General features: G+C 36.4%; 1 long non-coding RNA gene across 1 annotated transcript; it reads left to right on the top strand.

Moving 5' to 3' along the window:
• Positions 1-15,762: 15,762 nt before the first annotated feature.
• LOC113763369 lies at positions 15,763-16,156 on the top strand. Its single transcript, XR_003467337.1, has 2 exons — positions 15,763-15,839; positions 16,091-16,156. It is a non-coding gene; the product is annotated as an uncharacterized LOC113763369 (long non-coding RNA).
• The last annotated feature ends 2,763 nt before the right edge of the window (positions 16,157-18,919 follow it).

The following is an 18,919-nucleotide window of genomic DNA, read 5'->3' as shown; positions in this document are numbered from 1 at the left end:
ATATATTTAATGGTGATAGTGTATACACTGACAATGTATATAAGATTAATCCATAAAATATACTATGGATGTAACCTGCATCAAGCTGTGGACCTTAGTACATGTTGCTAAAAATGTATCAAGTTCAACTTGTAAAATAGATTATAGGAAGAGAAATATATTTTATTAAGCACTACAGAATAAAAATTTTAAGGTTACAGTATGAAGTAATTATTTGATCCGCAACTTTTGTGACCTCAATCTTACATATCACTTAGGAGGGTGTTTAGAAGAGTTGTTGATGACAGTGATTGCTTTGAACACAATTTTCTCCAACATTATTTGTACAAATATAATCAATTGCAGTCTTAACATTCATCATTCAATCTGTTTGTTTACTGCCAAATTCGACCTTCAAAGAGATGGGACCAGTTATTTTCTTAAGGTTTGTAGTGTTCCGAACTTCATTTCTCTTTTCTTGCTTCCCATTGTTCTCAATTCCCTTTAAGTCTCTCGAGTCTTAACTGAGTTTGCCACCCATGGACCATTGCCATCAATTCCTTTCAAGTCTTGTTAACTCATTAGCCTTCTGGGTACTGCTGTCAAATTCACCATTGTTCTCTAAATGTGAGGACTTGTAAAATCCCTTCTATTTTTCTTAAAATTCCCTCTTATTTGGAAATTATTACTTTATAATAGCCTTACTACCCAATCACCCCACCATACGTGCGAATGAATATAGAATTAAGGGTTTTCCCTTTCGTTTTCAAGTTATCGCAAATTAGGGTTTTTACGTCTTTTCGTAGTGTGACTATTCGGTACGGAGTGTGGATCAAATTTGGTGATTAAGAGTGAGTTTTAGATGATATTAAGTTTGTGATTAGAAGTGATAATAATAAGTTAGTGAATTATAAGTTAAAACCCTAGTATACGCGATTTACGAAAAAAATCGGCCCGAACCGACAGGTATCGTTCACTACCGATTGAACACCCCACTTGACTACCATTTCCCTACCATAACAGATCCTTGATATTGTTGCAAAATATCTCCCTCATCCTCAGCTCTCTTCGCCGGAATTTTTTACCCAAAAATACAAGGAAAAGAAAAAAAATTGAGAAGGATTTTGGTGGCGACAAGTGGCGGCCATCCATGGATTATTGCCTAACTAATTTTCCTCCATATTTATCATCACAAAACACACAATTGCTCCTCATTTCTTCCTACCAGCCGTGAGCAAGAGAGAGAGAGAGCAAGAGAAAGCAACTTCAATTCATCTTGAGTTTGAACCATTTGAGTGAAAAAAACAAGATTCTAAACCGATTAAATCCTTCTTTGAGCACTTGGAAAGCGTTGGTGTGCAAGAGGTTTTACAAGAGGAGGTGGTGGATAACTCTTATAAGCATCTTTGAGAGGTATATGGGCTGACCATCACATTTATTTCCCTTAGTCTTGTCTAAGTTGAGTAGTAACTTGTAATCTTGCTTGTGATGCTTAATTCATGTGATTTTGGATGATTGTAGTGATGAATTTGAGTTAGGGTTTGAATGATTCACTTATCATACTTGTTGTATGGGTGTTATATGATGTATATATTAAGTTGAAGTGGATGTGTTATTTATTTTCTATGGTTGTACGTTATTTTTCTTGAACTATGAGTGAGTAAGTCTTGGCGAGAGCTGGGCAGGCGACTCGCTAAACCCTAGGGTACGCCTTAGGGGGAGGTGGGGCCGTCACAAATGGTATCAGAGCTCCTATCGAGCTCGTGCCGGGAGAGGGTTCTCGGACTGTGGGGATTGGCTTGTTAAGTGTGAAATAAATGTCTATTGTTAGGGACTTTAGATATGTATGTTGGGTAGGAATCTCAAAAGTGGTTGATTTCCTCTTGAGCCTAACTAACTCGAGTGGGGAAGGATCATATTTTCGGATTCCTGTACCCGAGTACCAAAGATTGATACCTTTATGATAAGTTGGTATTCCGAGTAATATAAGGATAAGTTTGGATGACGAAAGCCAAGGCAAGGGGAATGCGAATAGTCTGGACTTGAGATATATTGAAGATATTAGTGAGATTGGGGACGTTTACTATTCACGCGGACATACCTGGTTGTACTTTGTCAAGTTTTGAGCAATACCTAGGGTTAATGTCCCATAGGATATGTGACTTGCTCTGGCATGTATATAAAGTATGTTATTTTCAATGTGTTCTATTATTTTTCGTTTTATGATTTGAAAATGCTTTTATCGGCCTTTAGAGTTATGACGAAAGCCAGGGCAAGGGGAATGCGAATAGTCTGGACTTGAGATATATTGAAGATATTAGTGAGATTGGGGACGTTTACTATTCACGCGGACATACCTGGCTGTACTTTGTCAAGTTTTGAGCAATACATAGGGTTAATGTCCCATAGGATATGTGACTTGCTCTGGCATGTATATAAAGTATGTTATTTTCAATATGTTCTATTATTTTTCGTTTTATGATTTGAAAATGCTTTTATCGGCCTTTAGAGTTACTTTATTTTGCTTATACTTATATAGGAAAAGAGGTATGGAGGGCAGATGGAGTCAAGGACGTGGTTCTAGCCGTGGCCATAGGGCTAGACAGGCACAAGAACCTGTACGAGAACCGAGAGAGGAAAGAGGTGAAACAGTTGAACCGCAACCTGGACCCCGAGTAGAAGGGGGGGACCAAGTAGCAATGGTAATTCAGCAAAAGACCAATATACTTGCTCGACTGGTAGAGCAGCAGGGTCAAGCCCCTGTTAATCAACCCAGGGATCCTGAAATAGGACAAGATCGGGCTCTAGAGAGATTCCAAAAGTTTTCCCCTCCTAAGTTTCTGGGAGGACCAAACCCTGAGGCAGCTGAGAGGTGGTTAGAGTCGATGATCAATATTTTCACTGCCTTAAACTATACGGAGGATAGGCAAGTGCATTTCGCTGTATTTCAGTTTGAAGGACTAGCTAGGGCCTGGTGGAATATAATTGGGGCTAAATTGGAAAGAGAGGGGACTGCATGGACTTGGGTGAACTTTGTACGAGAGTTTAATGAGAAATACCTTCCACCGATAGTCTAGGAGAAGAGGGAAGATGATTTTATTAAGTTTTGTCAAGGAACTCTGAGTGTATCTGAGTATGAGACTCAGTTCACGAAACTATCTAAATTTGCTCCCGAATTGATATCTACGGAGCAAAGGCGGGTAAGAAGGTTTGTCCAGGGACTACATGTGGAAATACAGGAGGCTTTGGCGGCGGCACAAATTAATACTTTTACGGAGGTTTTGGAGAAAGCGCAGAGAATAGAAATTGCTAGGGCACAAGTGAGGGCTTTTCATGCAAAAAGAAGACGTGTGCCTGGTGGAAGTCAAGGGCAGGGACAAGGTGATCTAGATATGCCACCCTCTAAGGCGGGTCGAGGGGATGGTGGTAGGCAAATTTCGGGGACACCTAAGGAAATTACTCCAAGCGGAGCCTCGAGTGGAAAGGGACAAGCAAGAGGTGCCTCGCAAGGAGGTCAGACCTCAGCCCCTCGAGTATCTTGTGGGTACTGTGAGAAGACCAATCATATTGAAGATGATTGTTGGCGAAAAGCACGAAAATGTTTATGGTGTAGTAGTGCCGAGCACCAACTTGCAACTTGCCCCCGTAGGTCACACCTAAACCTTGAACAAGCAAATGTAGAGGGAACTAAACCAAAGGTGCCAGCTAGAGTGTACGCCTTGGACCAACAAGCAGTATCTGAACCACCGGAGGTAGTAGAAGGTACGAATCGTGTTTTCCATTTTTTAGCTAAATTATGGCTACGGTGAGACTTGGGAGCTAGAAACAGATATGCAAGGTAAATACTCTAAGTTGTTTTCGACCAAAGGTATGAATTTCGAGGTCGAAATTCTTTTAATGGGGAGAGAGTGTAAGGACTTGTAAAATCCCTTATATTTTTCTTAAAATTCCCTCTTATTTGGAAATTATTACTTTATAATAGCCTTACTACCCAATCACCCCACCATAAGTGCGAATGAATATAGAATTAAGAGTTTTCCCTTTCGTTTTCAAGTTATCGCAAATTAGGGTTTTTACGCCTTTTCGTAGTGTGACTATTCGGTACGGAGTGTGGATCAAATTTAGTGATTAAGAGTGACTTTTAGATGATATTAAGTGTGTGATTAGAAGTGATAATAATAAGTTAGTTAATTATAAGTTAAAATCCTAGTATACGCGATTTACAAAAAAAATCGGCCCGAACTGACGGGTATCGTTCACTACCGATTGAACACCCCATTTGACAACCATTTCCCTACCATAACATATCCTTGATATTGTTGCAAAATATCTCCCTCATCCTTAGCTCTCTTGGCCAAAATTTTTGACCCAAAAATACAAGGAAAAGAAAAAAAATTGAGATGGATTTTGGTGGCGACAAGTGGCGGCCATCCATGGATTCTTGCCTAACTAATTTTCCTCCATATTTATCATCACAAAACACACAACTGCTCCTCATTTCTTCCTACTAGCCGTGAGCAAGAGAGAGAGAGAGCAAGAGAAAGCAACTTCAATTCATCTTGAGTTTGAACCATTTGAGTGAAAAAAACAAGATTCTAAACCGATTAAATCCTTCTTTGAGCACTTGGAAAGCTTGGTGTGCAAGAGGTTTACAAGAGGAGGTGGTGGATAACTCTTATAAGCATCTTTGAGAGGTATATGGGCTGACCATCACATTTATTTCCCTTAGTCTTGTCTAAGTTGAGTAGTAACTTGTAATCTTGCTTGTGATGCTTAATTCATGTGATTTTGGATGATTGTAATGATGAATTTGAGTTAGGGTTTGAATGATTCACTTATCATACTTGTTGTATGAGTGGTATATGATGTATATATTAAGTTGAAGTGGATGTGTTATTTATTTTCTATGGTTGTACGTTATTTTTCTTGAACTATGAGTGAGTGAGTCCTGGCGAGAGTTGGGCAGGCGACTCGCTAAATCCTAGGGTACGTCCTAGGGGGAGGTGGGGCTGTCACACTAAACCTGGTGTCCACCATTGTTCCGTGGTAGTCCTCGGAAACATTCTCAAAGCTAAAGATTAAATTGAGAAAGAAATCTGCATTATTCAAACCATTTTAGATTTGAACATCTGAATACAGAAATTGTGCAATTCCTTATTAATCGCGATCCACGATAATGAATGGTCAAATATGAGTAGAACTGGAGCAATTGATTCTTTTTTTTTTGAAGGAGAGGAAATGGTTTTGAAGTTAACTTCAACTTGTTTGACAAATTAATTGAGTAGAAATATCAAAACTAATGACTTTTTAACACATAATTAAACTCAGACAATATATTTTTGAAGCATCTTCAATTTATCAAGAAATGAGCCAAAATTTGCAGGAAACCAAAGTTTCTATATTTAAAATTAGAAAGCCAATAAAAAATGAATAACTCAGAGAACTCAGCAAAACTCGAACGAGAAACCACACCTACGCCCAAACATGCCCAACTGATGGATTTCTATAGGCAAAAAATCATTAATAAACATTATCAAAGGAAGAAAGACAAAGAGAAGAGCAGGAAGAGGAATCTTTTGAAATACATATCAATATCCACAAAAAGAAAGCAGGCATATCTCGTAAGCTTTAAATCAATAGCAAACCGATACAAAGTGTTGAACAAATTTTCAATTATTGAAAATTTCAAAGTTCGCACCTAGCAGTTTTCTTCAATTATGCTTGCAACCTTTTGAGTTTCAAATGATTCAACCGTCATTTGAAGGGATGCATCTCCAGAAAAATTTCTAACATTCAATAAGGGACATGAAATCTTATTTATTTGGATTAATTTGTGGTCTTTTGGCTGCAAACAAAAAGATCTACAAACTTTAGAAAAATTTATGTTCTTCTCTTCTTTGTTCTTTGGGGGTTGTAGCAACTTCGTGCAGAGTTTTTGCAATCAAACTTCATCTTATCCTAAAGGATATTCATTCTTGGTCTTTTGCACATTATAATGGACAAATAAAGTTTTAAGGAAAGTGATTTGTAATCATGGTTTGAAACTTTTTTCTAGTTAGTTTTATTGCCATTTCATGTGTTGTTCCTACAATCTTAAGGCTTTATTTCTCCCTAGAAATGGCAAGCACTATAAAAGATTTAGCTTTCAATATTGTTAAACTTGACCGTTTTGATGAAGGGTGCATTTCCTTTTTGTGACCTTCAAAGTGGTGTATGTTCTAACCACTCCAAGACCTGCAACAAATGCTAAAGAAGAGATATTGGATGACATCTGCAATACGCAAAAATGGGACACAGATGATGAGATCTGTAGGGGACACGTTCTCAATGCAACGAGTGACGGTCTTTTGATGTCTATAATTCGATGACAACAACCAAGGAATTTTGGGACAAGTTAGAAGCAAGATACATGTGGAAGGATGTAACAAGTAAGAAATTTCTTGTCTCTAGTTTCTTTAACTATAAAATGGTAGACAAGAGCCTGGTATGGATCAATTTGCTGAACTTGAAAAGATGCTTAATCATTTTTTTCAACACAATATGTTCATGCATGAAACAATTGTTGTTAGTTCCATAATTGATAAACTACCACCCTCTTGGAAGGATTTTAAGAGAGATTTTAAACATAAAAAGGAAGAGATCACCCTTGAAAGTCTTGCTAACTCTTTTCGTGTTGAGGAAGAGTTTATAGTGCAAGAGAACAAAGATATTCAACCAAAGGATGAACAAAAGGACACAGATTCTACTTCCAAAGTGAACATGGTTAAAGAGGGACAAACAAGCAAGTCCAAGGATAACAAGAAATCCAATCAATCGAAGGATCAATCCAACAAGAACAAGAAAAGGAAGAAAAAGGGAAAATGTTACCATTGCAAGAAGGGCATTACAAATATGAATGCAAACTTCTCAAAAAGAAGAAGATAGAGAACCCCAATTTTTCGAACAATGAAATCAAGAGTCTTGTGGCTATGATTTCTAAACTCAACATAGTTGAGGAAAATCTTTCTTCGTGGATTGATTCTGGTGCTACCCACCATGTATGCAAGAATAAGGACTTCTTCAAGTCTTTAAAAGAAGTGGATAATGAACAATCCATTGTATACATGGGCAATGCAACAACTGCTCCTATTAATGGGGTTGGGGAAATAGATTTAAAATTTACATCCGAACATGTTGCAACTCTTACAAATGTACTGTTTGTTCCGAAAGTAAGAAAGAATCTAGTTTCGGGTAGTTTGATGAATAAGTTTGGATTTAAACCTATATTTGAGGCTGATAAGTTTGTACTCTCCAAAGGTGGTATGTTTGTAGGCAAGGGCTATCTATGTAATGGCATGTTCAAACTAAATGTCATGCCATTAATAAGATGAATAAGAATATTTATTTTGTTTATGTGCTTGAGTCTACTACTACTTAATATCACAATAGGCTTGGACATGTTAATTATAGGAGAATAGTGATATGATCAAACTTGGTTTGTTGCCTAAATGTGTCCAAAAGGAGGATGGCAAATGTAGATCATGCTTGTTAACAAAAAAACTAGAAAGCCATTTCCAAGGATTGTAAGGAAAACAAACAAGTTAGATCTTATTCATAGTGATATTTGTGATTTGCATGGTACCATATCTTTAGGGTGAAACAAGTGTTTTGCCTTTATTTGTGACGACCCCACCTCCCCCTAGGGCGTACCCAAGGGTTTGACGGACCGCCTGCCCAGTTCTCGCTAGAACTCACCCACTAACGTTCTTGAAATAGCCTTTCAAGCCTTGAAATTAACATAAAAGTTCCATTTCCAACCAACAAGTCAAACTTAATTTACAATCCAAGGGTAAAACATAGGATTACATTTCTAAAGATTCCAAATACCTCTTATCTACAAAAGTACAATTACAAGAGATTATATATACTAGTTCACAGCTACTTGCTCCAACCTCCACCCCTGTAAGGAAAACAAACTAATGGGATGAGCTAAAAACTCGGTGAGGTTCCCAAACAAGCAAACAAGCAGGTAAACACAGGAACATTTACACTTAGCACTTTGCACACTTGGCACAGTAATAAGCAGTCATTCAAGAATCAATCAATCATTCATTAAAATGAAACATGCTCACTTGAAGCCATTCATTCAAGTAATTTATTCATTCATTCGCCAACCATTTTCCTTATGTGAGGACCCGTTATTTTCTTAATTTCTAGGTTTTATTTTCTTTTAATTGCACGTTTTTCCACATTTTCTTTATTCAAAAAATTTTAAAAATAAATTTTATGAGTAAATATAGTTTTAAAATGATTTTTCTAGTATCGGTTAGTTTTTGAGAAATTAAGAGTGTATACCGGACGTGGGACCCGCTAGTGCGGAAAGTTCGGTAAAATTCGGCCAATTAGGTTAAGTGTTGGATACCGGGTTTATTTTAGCAGGTGTTAAGAGATAATTTGAGGATATCATTTGGATGAGTGTTGAGGAAACAAAAGGATAGCTTATCATTTAATGAAAGTGACAAGTGTCACTTGAAGATTAATTCTTACTTGTTGACCACTATTCATGACTTTACCAAATAAATCAAAATTGACTAAAATTACTCTTCATTTTCAAGCTTCATGGCCGAATATCTTCAAGGGAAAAGAAAGGAAAAGCTCTCAATTTTCTAGTCTCCAATCTTGCCCAATCTTTCAATTCAACCGTTTAATCTTCAAATTACTCCATAAAACCTCTTAGTTTGGTGATATTAAGGTTGGTTGTGAAGTTGTTTGGAAGGCTAAGATGGTTAGTTGCTTCCTTTCTTGCATTTTAAGGTGAGTATCTAAGGAACTCCTCTTTTGTTCTTGATGATGTTTAATTAATGGCTTGTGGTAGCCTAAGAGGTGTTTTTGTGGGTTATTTCATGATGTTAGTGAGATTGATGACATTTTTCTATTTATTCATGATTTTTCTGTTTTAAGATGATTACTATTGTGTGGCCATGTATGATGGTTGGAAATGATCTAGAATGAACTAGAATGCGTAAATTGTGGTTGTTTGCGAAAAATTTTCGCATTTGACGGAAAATTTCAGAAGTTAGGGTTTCATGTAACCCCTTTCTGCCTGGTACTGTTGAACCTAGTTAGAGGCCGAATTAGCCTTGGGTTAAAACATGAAATTTGTAGGCAATGATATTTTATAGATACCTACAAAATTTCAACTCAATCGGAGCAACGTAGCCTGTGAAAAAACCGAATTACCCCTGCTGCCCTGTAGTTACCCGAGACTGAGAATCTGCTTCTGTAATTGGCTAGTTTGACCAGGAATACTACTGATTTGGTTGTTGATGTCTTCTTAAGAAATATATACTGGTATCTTAGCTTTCATATGGATTTGGAATCACTTGAATTGGACTTTGGTAGCCTGAATTATGGTTGTTTAAGCAGAATGTGGTTTGCTAACCTGTTTATGCGGTTCTGGTTGGGTACATTGAACCTTTGACCTAGTTTCACTACAAACTGGACTGAGGGGCCTTCTTCAACATTGTATCCCTTTCTGTTAGCTTCGAAACGGTGTATATTTTACCTCCATCCGATAATTGTAGTGCCGGTTGTGTCCAATACGCTAAATGACATCAAAACTGTTTTTGGGTTTTAGGGCTTAACTTTCATTTCTGGTCATTTTCCTAGCTAAATTTTGTACTTGAATGACTTTGAGCCTATTGAACGGCTGTTGTGATGAATTTATATTGCGTATGACTTTGGGGTTGATTGAGGAAAATAATGAAGCCATAAGTGGCTGGGAAAATAGGTAAATACAGAGGGCATGCTGCCCAAAATTTTAGCGCTACGCGATTCTTTCAAGTTGAGTTGATCTTGGTAAAAATGATGGGGTTTAGGAGTTGTTTGTAACCCTAGGACCAACTGTTATCCTTTTTGCTCAAAAGTCATATTTTATTCTTTTGTACTAGTACTTGTACTAGTACTTAACATGGAAAGGCGTACGACATGTAGTCGAGCCTCACTTGTACATTCCGTTTACTCGATTTTGGATGTGAAATCTTCAATTGGTTTACTTTGATGATTTTAGGGTTCCTTGGCGATTAAAGCCAATCTGAAGTGAAAACTTTTGAAGTATCTGTACTTGAACCGGTAAGTGTACCACTCCCCTCACTTGTTGCTTAACTTGATTTCTGCACTTGCAATCTGTGATCTGAATGATTGTACTATCTGTTTAATCTGTTTGAGACGAGGGTGTACTTTATCACACTCGTTCTCTTGTCTGTCTGTATGCCTCTTGACTACATGTAATCTGTTATCTGTATCTGAGTCTGTTCGGACGTCGTTTGGAGACTGGTATCCAACGACCTTTCTGTGACCTCTGAGCTCAACACCTGTGGCTAGTTACTCAAGTCGGGCCGGCAAGGGCATGGTCAATTAGATAACGAACCACGGTAGTCTATTTCAAGAATCTTTGGGTATTGAGACCCTTAATTCCGGTATACTCGAGTATTACCACTTCTGTTCTGTTCGGTGTTCGGGCCCGGTAGGGGTATGTTTGGTGGACGGAAATTGGTGTAAAATGGGGTCTACGGATATGTTGGTTCTATGTACGTTGACGAAGAGTCAACGGGTTCGGATCAAGTACTGCAGATGGAAATCTGGCTCCTGAGAGCCACCTGTATCCTTCCTTTTGAATCACTGTGTCTAAATGCTTTCCTTTATATTTGGTATATGTATCTGATTGATTAAACGTGAAAGGCCATGATTTTACCCCTATATGTTTGGTACCTCATTGAGCGTAAGCTCACCCCTTTCTGTTGCCTTTGTTTTCCTTACAGGGAACCACTTTTGGGGACTATGATGTTTTGAAGCACGAGTTGAGCTAGTTTTAATATATTTTGTAAAGCTCCTCGATAGTTGGAAAAATCCTAAATGTATTTGATCCAATTATCTTCCTTTTGTTTTGTAACTTACAAACGTATGTGTATAACACTGTTTAACCCTGTTTATGTGTCCTATTTGGTTTGGAAATGTTTTTCCGAGTTGTATGACATGGCACCCACTATTCATCCATGATTTTGATTTTCGTTTGGCTATTTTGCGATTTTGACTTGTTTGAGCGCGCTTTTATTCTCCCGAAACGTTTTAGATCGTGTTTAACTGCACCGTTAGTCCTGGCGAGAGTTGGGCAGGCAGTCCGCTAACCTCTTTGGTTCGCCTTAGGGGAAGGTGGGGCTGTCACACCTTATCCCTCCGATATTAGAATGCTTTCCAATGGTTTAAACCACACACATGCAAGGAACACTCACCAACGATTAATGTTTAACAAAACCAATTTCAGGCCTGGCTCCTTGGTCAGATTCAAAATCTGCAATCAAATGTTGAATACAAAATACAATCAAGTAGGGTTTACAAATAGCCAACCCTCACTTGTGAATATCACAAGGAGATCATGTGAATAGAACTTATATACATAGACTTCATGAGCTTAGTAACCCTAAGTAAAATATATGCGCACTTGCTTTTGTTTTGGAAAGAAAACGATCGGAACTTTGAAGTTTAAAACGTGACATACGCGACTAAAAATCATGTTTTAAAATGGTCATTACTTTCACCTTGCAAAATATATAATTTTGGCAAAATTTCAGCTTACATATCACCTCCAAGGTTAACTCAAACATTCCTAAGCAAGTGAAGTCCTAATCGATTATAAATCACACCTCCATGTTCACTTTCACTCTCTTATCCTTCAAGAAATGAAATGGACAGCAATCCCTCGATTTTCGTTCAATTTTCCTCCAATTTTTCATGCTAAGCTTCATGGCAAAACAGCCCAAACACTACAAGAAAAAAGGTCATTAGTGACAACATTTCTTTGTGACGACAAAAAGTTGTCACAAAATGAGGTTGTTTAGTCACGACTTTGAAGGTTGTCACAATTGACTCAAAGCAACTGAGTTTTCAGTGACAACCTTTAATTGTCGTCACAAAACTATTTCGCGCCATAGGACTTGGATGGCGCGAGATTTGCCATAGTGACGACTTGATAAATGTTGTCAGTAATTTTACCGCTTTTTTTGACAACTTTTCATTGTTGTCACTATTTATGTTTACTGACGACAAATTTTTGTCAGTAAAACTATAGCGTAGTTAGTGACAACATAAGTATCATCACTAACTTGAACATCTCTAATGCATTTATTTAATTGTGAGCCTCAATATTAATTTAATTTTTTAAAATTTGATGATTTATTAACTATGACTTTATTTAATTGTGAGCCTCAATATTAATTTAATTTTTTTAAAAATTTGATGATTTATTAAACTAGTCATAGTTACTTAAATGTTAATTTAATTTTTTAAAAATTTGATGATTTATTAAACTAGTCATAGTTACTCAATAGGTTTTTAACTGAAAAAAATTAATGAAAGTTTCTAGTTATAACAACTATATAAACTATTACAACTTGAGAAAGAATATATTTACTAGTTCTTTGAATTTAGCAAAAATTTTTCATCCATTATAATTTTTTGATAAATATGTTAAGAAGTAGTGATTAGAAATACATTAGTAAATTTAATTAAAATTTGAAGCTAAAAATTCACTTGTAATATTAATATCGGATCAACTGTTTGATGTCATAAAAATTAACTATTTGAAGCAGATCCAAGGTGCATTTACCGCTTGTAATATTTCAACATAATTTTCTCATCCATTATGAATATTTTTACAAAAATATTTAAAAGTAGCAAGTAATATTATATTAGTAAAGTATTAATTCAACTAAAATGTTGGAAACTAAAAAACGTTGATTGAAATTTTGGTACTGAACAAGGGGGAAATCTAAGGAATTGAAATTTCATTCAAAGTCAATATTTTGAGGAGAGGCGCGGAAACACTTAGAACACTTAGAACGAAATAGCCAACACTACCAGTATCCTAAAGCCAACACTACCAGTTTCACCGAACAAAACACACACTATCAGTATCCTAAAGCCAACAGCTAACACTTAGAACCAATCGTAGCACACTGCTCCTCGCCATCTCCTCGCCGAAACATCTCCTCGCCCGTCTCCTCGCCATCTCCTAATTGATCTTGGCTCGGAAATGATCAAATAGAAGACCACATTTAGCAGCAACTCTCTACCAAAAAAGGTATGCCGATTCTCTTTTTCCTCCCTAATTTTCCCCCAAATGTTTTGCCCTAATTTTTTTTTTGCCAAAAGTCCAGTTTTTTAGGTTTCATTTGATTTATGGATGGAGTCATCTCCTCCATTTGGATTCTACTTACTTGTGGGTTTTACCCTTGTTAATTTTTTGTCAACATTTTATTTCGGGTACGTATGGGTTCATAACAGCCTCCTAACATACAGGCTGTGGCTACACAGATTTAGCCCTTTCCTGATCCCTTGAATTCCTCAACAATTGTGGCTACATAGGTTGTGGCTAATTGAGATTGTAGACGAGTTTGTGTTTTGCATTGCACACAGTAGATTGATATATAGCTATCATGCTAATTGAGCTTGTAGACGAGGCTGTGTTTTGCATTTTAATTCCTATTCGCAAGAGTATATTGAAACAATAAAAGTTCTTGATATATAGCTATCATGCTCTGTCCATGGCATGGTGTGAGAACCCGTAATTTTTCCAATTTCTAGGTTTTATTGCTTTAAGTTTTGAGTCCTGGCGCGAGCTAGGCAGGCGGCCCGCCGATACCCTTGGGTTCGCCCTTGGGAGAAGTGGGGTCGTCACACATGGGGCCTGAAGAAAATTGATAGAGATGCTTTGAATGTATTTTGGACTTTCCTTCTTGTCCAGATGGTAAATAACAATTTATGGATACTCGCACCAAGAAAAGGAAAAAGAAAGAAAAAATGTCTTATGTCTAGGACCCATAATAACTCAATCACAGCAAATGCTGGATGAAGACTGTCCTTATTGAGGAACTATTTCACTCGTTTTCTTCTTATTTTTATCTTGGATTTGTGTATCAATTTGCTTTCAAAGAAAATCCAGATTAAAAAAAATGGGATGTTGACTTGTGGAAAATGTGAACCAATTAATGTTGAATATTGATTTGAGTCCCATTTCGGATGGTTTTGTTCCTATCCATTTATTATCATCACTTTTTTTTGGAATAAAGCAAAGTGGTCATATTGTTGTGCTCACATTATAGTATTATACTTAACAAATTTGAAAATTAGATAACCTTCATTGAAGATTTTATAAAGTGGCTTTGTGGAAAATTCTTAACATTTATAACTGCTAAATGTTGTGGTGTCGTGAAGGCACCAAGTTACCATGTTACAACTGGTAAGTTTACTTATGTAAGATGTAAATTCTGTTAAGATAGTAGATGAATTTTCGATATCTTACCATTAGTATGGCGAGATTTAGTACTTACATACATTTCAAAGGGTGCACAATACAACTCTCACTGAAAATTAATCAAAACTGCTAATCATTTGACTGCAAATTTTGGACCCAAAAGTAAAATTGTAGACAACCTCAAACACGAGAGAAGAACAGATAAGCATGAAAACATTAAGCGGGAACAAAAGAAAAAGAAAAAAAGAACTAGACAAAACTACTATCAAACTTTTGACTGGGGTAAAAACTTTAATGGTGCCTTTTCCCTAATTGGTCTTTCCAGGGCCTTAGATAACAATGGCCACTGATTGCGCTAGTTTGTCAATGTGATCTTAGTGCTGTCCCCAAAAACCTCAACTGAGATCTCACAAGGAGCTGAACTTGCCTAATTAAAGTAAGGGTTATTTATTCATTAGATACTCATTAAGAAATAATTCAAGTGTTAAATTTTAGAAAATTAAAGTTAAACAGAAAAATGCATAAATATAAAAGAAAATAATAATTGCGAATATGTATATTCAGATGATAAATAACATGTGATTAAAATATTTTAACTAGTGTTGAATGAGATAAGAACACCTTTTAAAATATTCTACCTAGACTTAATTAAGAACTAATAACTTTAGAGGGATACCCTTTTTAAAATTTTTATACTGCTCCAGGTAATGATAGCCATTGATTGAACTGGTTGTTTGTTACTGTGATCTCAGTGCCGTCCCAGGAAATCTCCACTGAGATCTAATAATTAAATTTCTCCCCTGTCCTTTTCGTTTTGTTGTCTTCTTTATGAACCAAAAGTTTGTTTCCTTTTTGACAAGAACGTCCAGGTGTATTTGTGACATGTTTGACAGTTAGTTTCCTTTTTGTATTTATGAACCAAATGTGTAGTTGTGACATGTTTGAATTTACTAATAGCTGTGTTGTATTTTGTTTAATTTTTATTATTGTTGTATGGGAAGATTAATTTCCTGTATTGAGCTTAATTTCCTATATTTATTATATGTGTTGTCTTTGTAGTATCATGGTTGCGTATTTTTTTGTGTTAGGATCAACAGTGCTTGTGAAAAAACATGGATAGGAGTTGGATGACAATTAAAGATTACTTGCATCCTAGATATTTGGCAGGAGTGAAAGAATTCGTTGAATTTGCTTATTTAGGCAAGGATGTATGTGCCAAACATGGGGTAAGGAATCACTAACAGTTATTATTAATTGTGATTTCCTTAGATTTTAGTACCAAACAGGCGCTTTTCATTTTTCAGTTATGTGTGGGGTAAAATCCAATTCCCCTGAGGAAGGCATCATGTTATATGGTTGTAAAGCTAACTAATTAGTGTAGCAACTGTAACACATTTGATTTGAAGTTCACGGATGCACTTTAATTGGAAGCTCAATTTCTTGAAATCTCAGGTAACTGCTCAGACAGCAACAGAAGTGGGAGATCCTAAAGATGCCATTGTGAAGCAGTAGAAAAATTCAAAGTCAGCATGCTAGTGTTGGGCAGCCATGGTCGGGGAGCCATAAAGAGGTCATTCTGGCCACCTTTTATACATATTTGAGGCTCCATCTCTAAGAAATGAAAATACAATCCACAAAAACATGCAGTTTCTGGAATACCTTTCAAGGTTCTATCTTTCACTATGTATGAGTTTCACGTTTCAGAGTCTGGAGCATTGATCATAGACCTTATAGCATTGTACATACATGAGCGTCTGGTTTGTGGCATTGTCCTATTTGCCTATTGGACTGATGGAAGTTAATTTGCAACTTGGATTTCAGGGCTTTTCTGGGGAGTGTCAGCAACTACTGCATCCACAATGCCAAGACCCCTGTTCTTGTCGTAAGGAAAAAAGATTGAAAGAGCTGGCTGTAAATCGTGTTAAACTTAATTTTGCTGCAAAAACCAGTGAAGGGTGCATACTCCTAAAGTTGTACATCCCAGATTTCGCGAAATAGATACAGAAACGCTTGCATCTTGCAGGTTTCAAAGGTTCATGGCAATTCTGGACCTGTCTCTCCCTTTCATTCTTGTGGGTGCCACTTATTATTCTCAGTGTTTTGAACACAAACTAGTGTAGTGTCTATGTCACTACTGGTCGTTGTGGAGAGAGTAGGAAGATTTGATATCTGCTTACTAATTTAGGTTAGGAATGAACGGCAAAAACAAAATACTGATTTAGCTTTTTGAATACTTGCTAAACATTAATGTCATGCAATTTCCAGTTTAGCCTAATGATTTGCTATGTGGTGTCCTGATTCTAGTTTTTCTATTTTGCAATGACATTTAGGCTTTAAAGCTCAGACGGAAACTTTGATGGCTCCTAATTACCGCATTTACTCTGGAAAATCCTTTCTTTCCTGGTTGAATTTTATCATGGCACTGTCTTCTTCATTCCCTTTGTCTCTGCTGACCAAAGCTTCTGATTTCTTGTTAGAAATATGGTGCAAAGAATTTGCTGTTCTGTCTCAGACCACCTTCGTTTCTGAAATTAGCTCCTACTTAGTTGCCAAAAACTGTTGTTCTGATGATATGTAAAGTTGCAGATGGAAATGGTAAAGTAATTCAAGTAAAGAACTAATTACTAGTAAATTAGCAAACATGAACCTGAAGAGGACCTAATTGTAGCGTTGACAGAATAACCATCTTCAAGAAGCCTTTTGATCAACCATAATGCCAAAAAGTCCAGTTCCACCTGTTACACATACTCTCCCCTTCTCCATCTTCTCCCCTTCCATTAATTTGTGTCCGTCTAGCCTTTAATATCAGTATAGTACTGTTTGGTCTCTCTGCAGTGGATTGTCAGTTTCAACTTGAAGAATTAATGTATTTCTAGTATAGTATTTCACTTGAAGAATACCAGTATAGTACATGCGAAATGTATTTCCTTCAAGTAGTTAAAGGGAATCTTCCTTGTTAGTTAGACTGTTGTGCTGAGTCAACAATCAAGTAGTTATTTTGTTATTCTTGAGCTGTATAAGAATGCAGAAATCTGGATTGGGCAACATGGAAAAATCATTTTGAATAATATCTCTCTTTCTTCTTCCTCAAGTCTAGTTTCTCTCCCCCTTATCACTCTATTTCTGCTACAATTGCTGCATTCATTACGGTGGTATCAGATTAGTGAATGTTTGTTACTTTTGTTGTTTATTTAGCAATTAGAGACTGTTTTGCTTTTGTCACCTGATAACTTTACTAATAACTTTACTACTTTATTGCAGATATATTGCTCATTTGGAGGTTTCGAAGAAGATTAGCAGTACGGCTTACATGTCGGCTCAAAAGCTGTGGTTATAGTGCTGTCTTAAGTTTAGAAAATGTTTCAGAAGCGCAGGAAATGTTTTGGGACTTGGAATATGTTTTTTAGTGCAGCCTTGACTTATATGAGTAGTATTTGTTCTACTCAAACTTATGAAACTATTTGTACTATGATGTTGCACTTATTTATGACATTTGAATATTTAATATATTATTTTGGCATATTCTATTGTAACGGGTGCCTACATTTGTTATTTATTAAACATTGCTGATATTTTCATTTTTTGGATATTATTGTAGTAGGAAAGTCATGTGTAAGGTGTTGTAAATGAGTAGTATTTTTCTAGGCAGGATGTCTTTATTGACAATTGTTATTGTCACTCAATCAAAACAGTCTATTGATAAGGGATTGTTGCCACAGTTGATCAGGGGTTTATTGACAACAAAGTTGTCACTAATTCCCCTATGCCCTCACTATCGTCCCTTCATGCATCACTTGCATCACTGACAAGAGAAGGTGTTGTCACTAGATTTATAGCTTTTACTGATGACATATGTTGTCATAAAAAGTTTCATTCACTGACGACTCTAAGGTCGTCACTGTATACTTTCATCTTTTACTGACGACATAGATTGTCATAAAAAAGGTTCTATTTACTGACGACTTTAAAGTCGTCACTGTATACTTTTACCGACGGAGATTCAGTGATGACCTTGCGACAACTGAAATGTTGTCAATAATGGTCATCAGTGACGACTTTTTGATTATTTGTGACGAAAAGTAGTTATCACTGATGACCAAAATTCTTGTAGTGAAATCATCTCCACCACTGATAAGGAAAAGGGGTTCTTAGACTAGGCTACAAAACCAACTAATTTAGACTTATCTATAGTATATAAACATAATAAATCCATGATCCAAGTATGAAATGGAGTGCAAGTAATCGAGAAAATTCGGTTTAAAAACCAGAAAATGTTTCCAAGACCCTTCCAAGCTCTTGTCATTTCATAAAAAAAATTCCAGCTTTTGTAACGCTCTGTGAATAGTCATAACTTGAGTTTCGTAAGTCCAAAAATTATAAATATTATATCGTTAGAAAATAGACTCAAAGTATTACAATTTCCCAAAAGACGCATTTGTAAGATTCTGTCCGCAATTCAGTCAAATTCCAGTCTCAAGTTGTTGCTTCATCCGGTAGAAAAACAGAATAGGTGCGGAAATTTAGTCAACTTCGAAAAATCACAGATATTCATAGGAATTGAGAAACATTCTGAAAATTTTATGGTAAAGTACTCTGAATCTAGTTTCAAACTCAACAAACAGAACTCAATTTGGATTTTTTTACACCAAG

Source organism: Coffea eugenioides, chromosome 2 (assembly GCF_003713205.1).
Source record: "Coffea eugenioides isolate CCC68of chromosome 2, Ceug_1.0, whole genome shotgun sequence".
Taxonomy (NCBI): Eukaryota; Viridiplantae; Streptophyta; class Magnoliopsida; order Gentianales; family Rubiaceae; genus Coffea; species Coffea eugenioides.
This window is presented reverse-complemented; position numbering and strand designations above follow the sequence as displayed.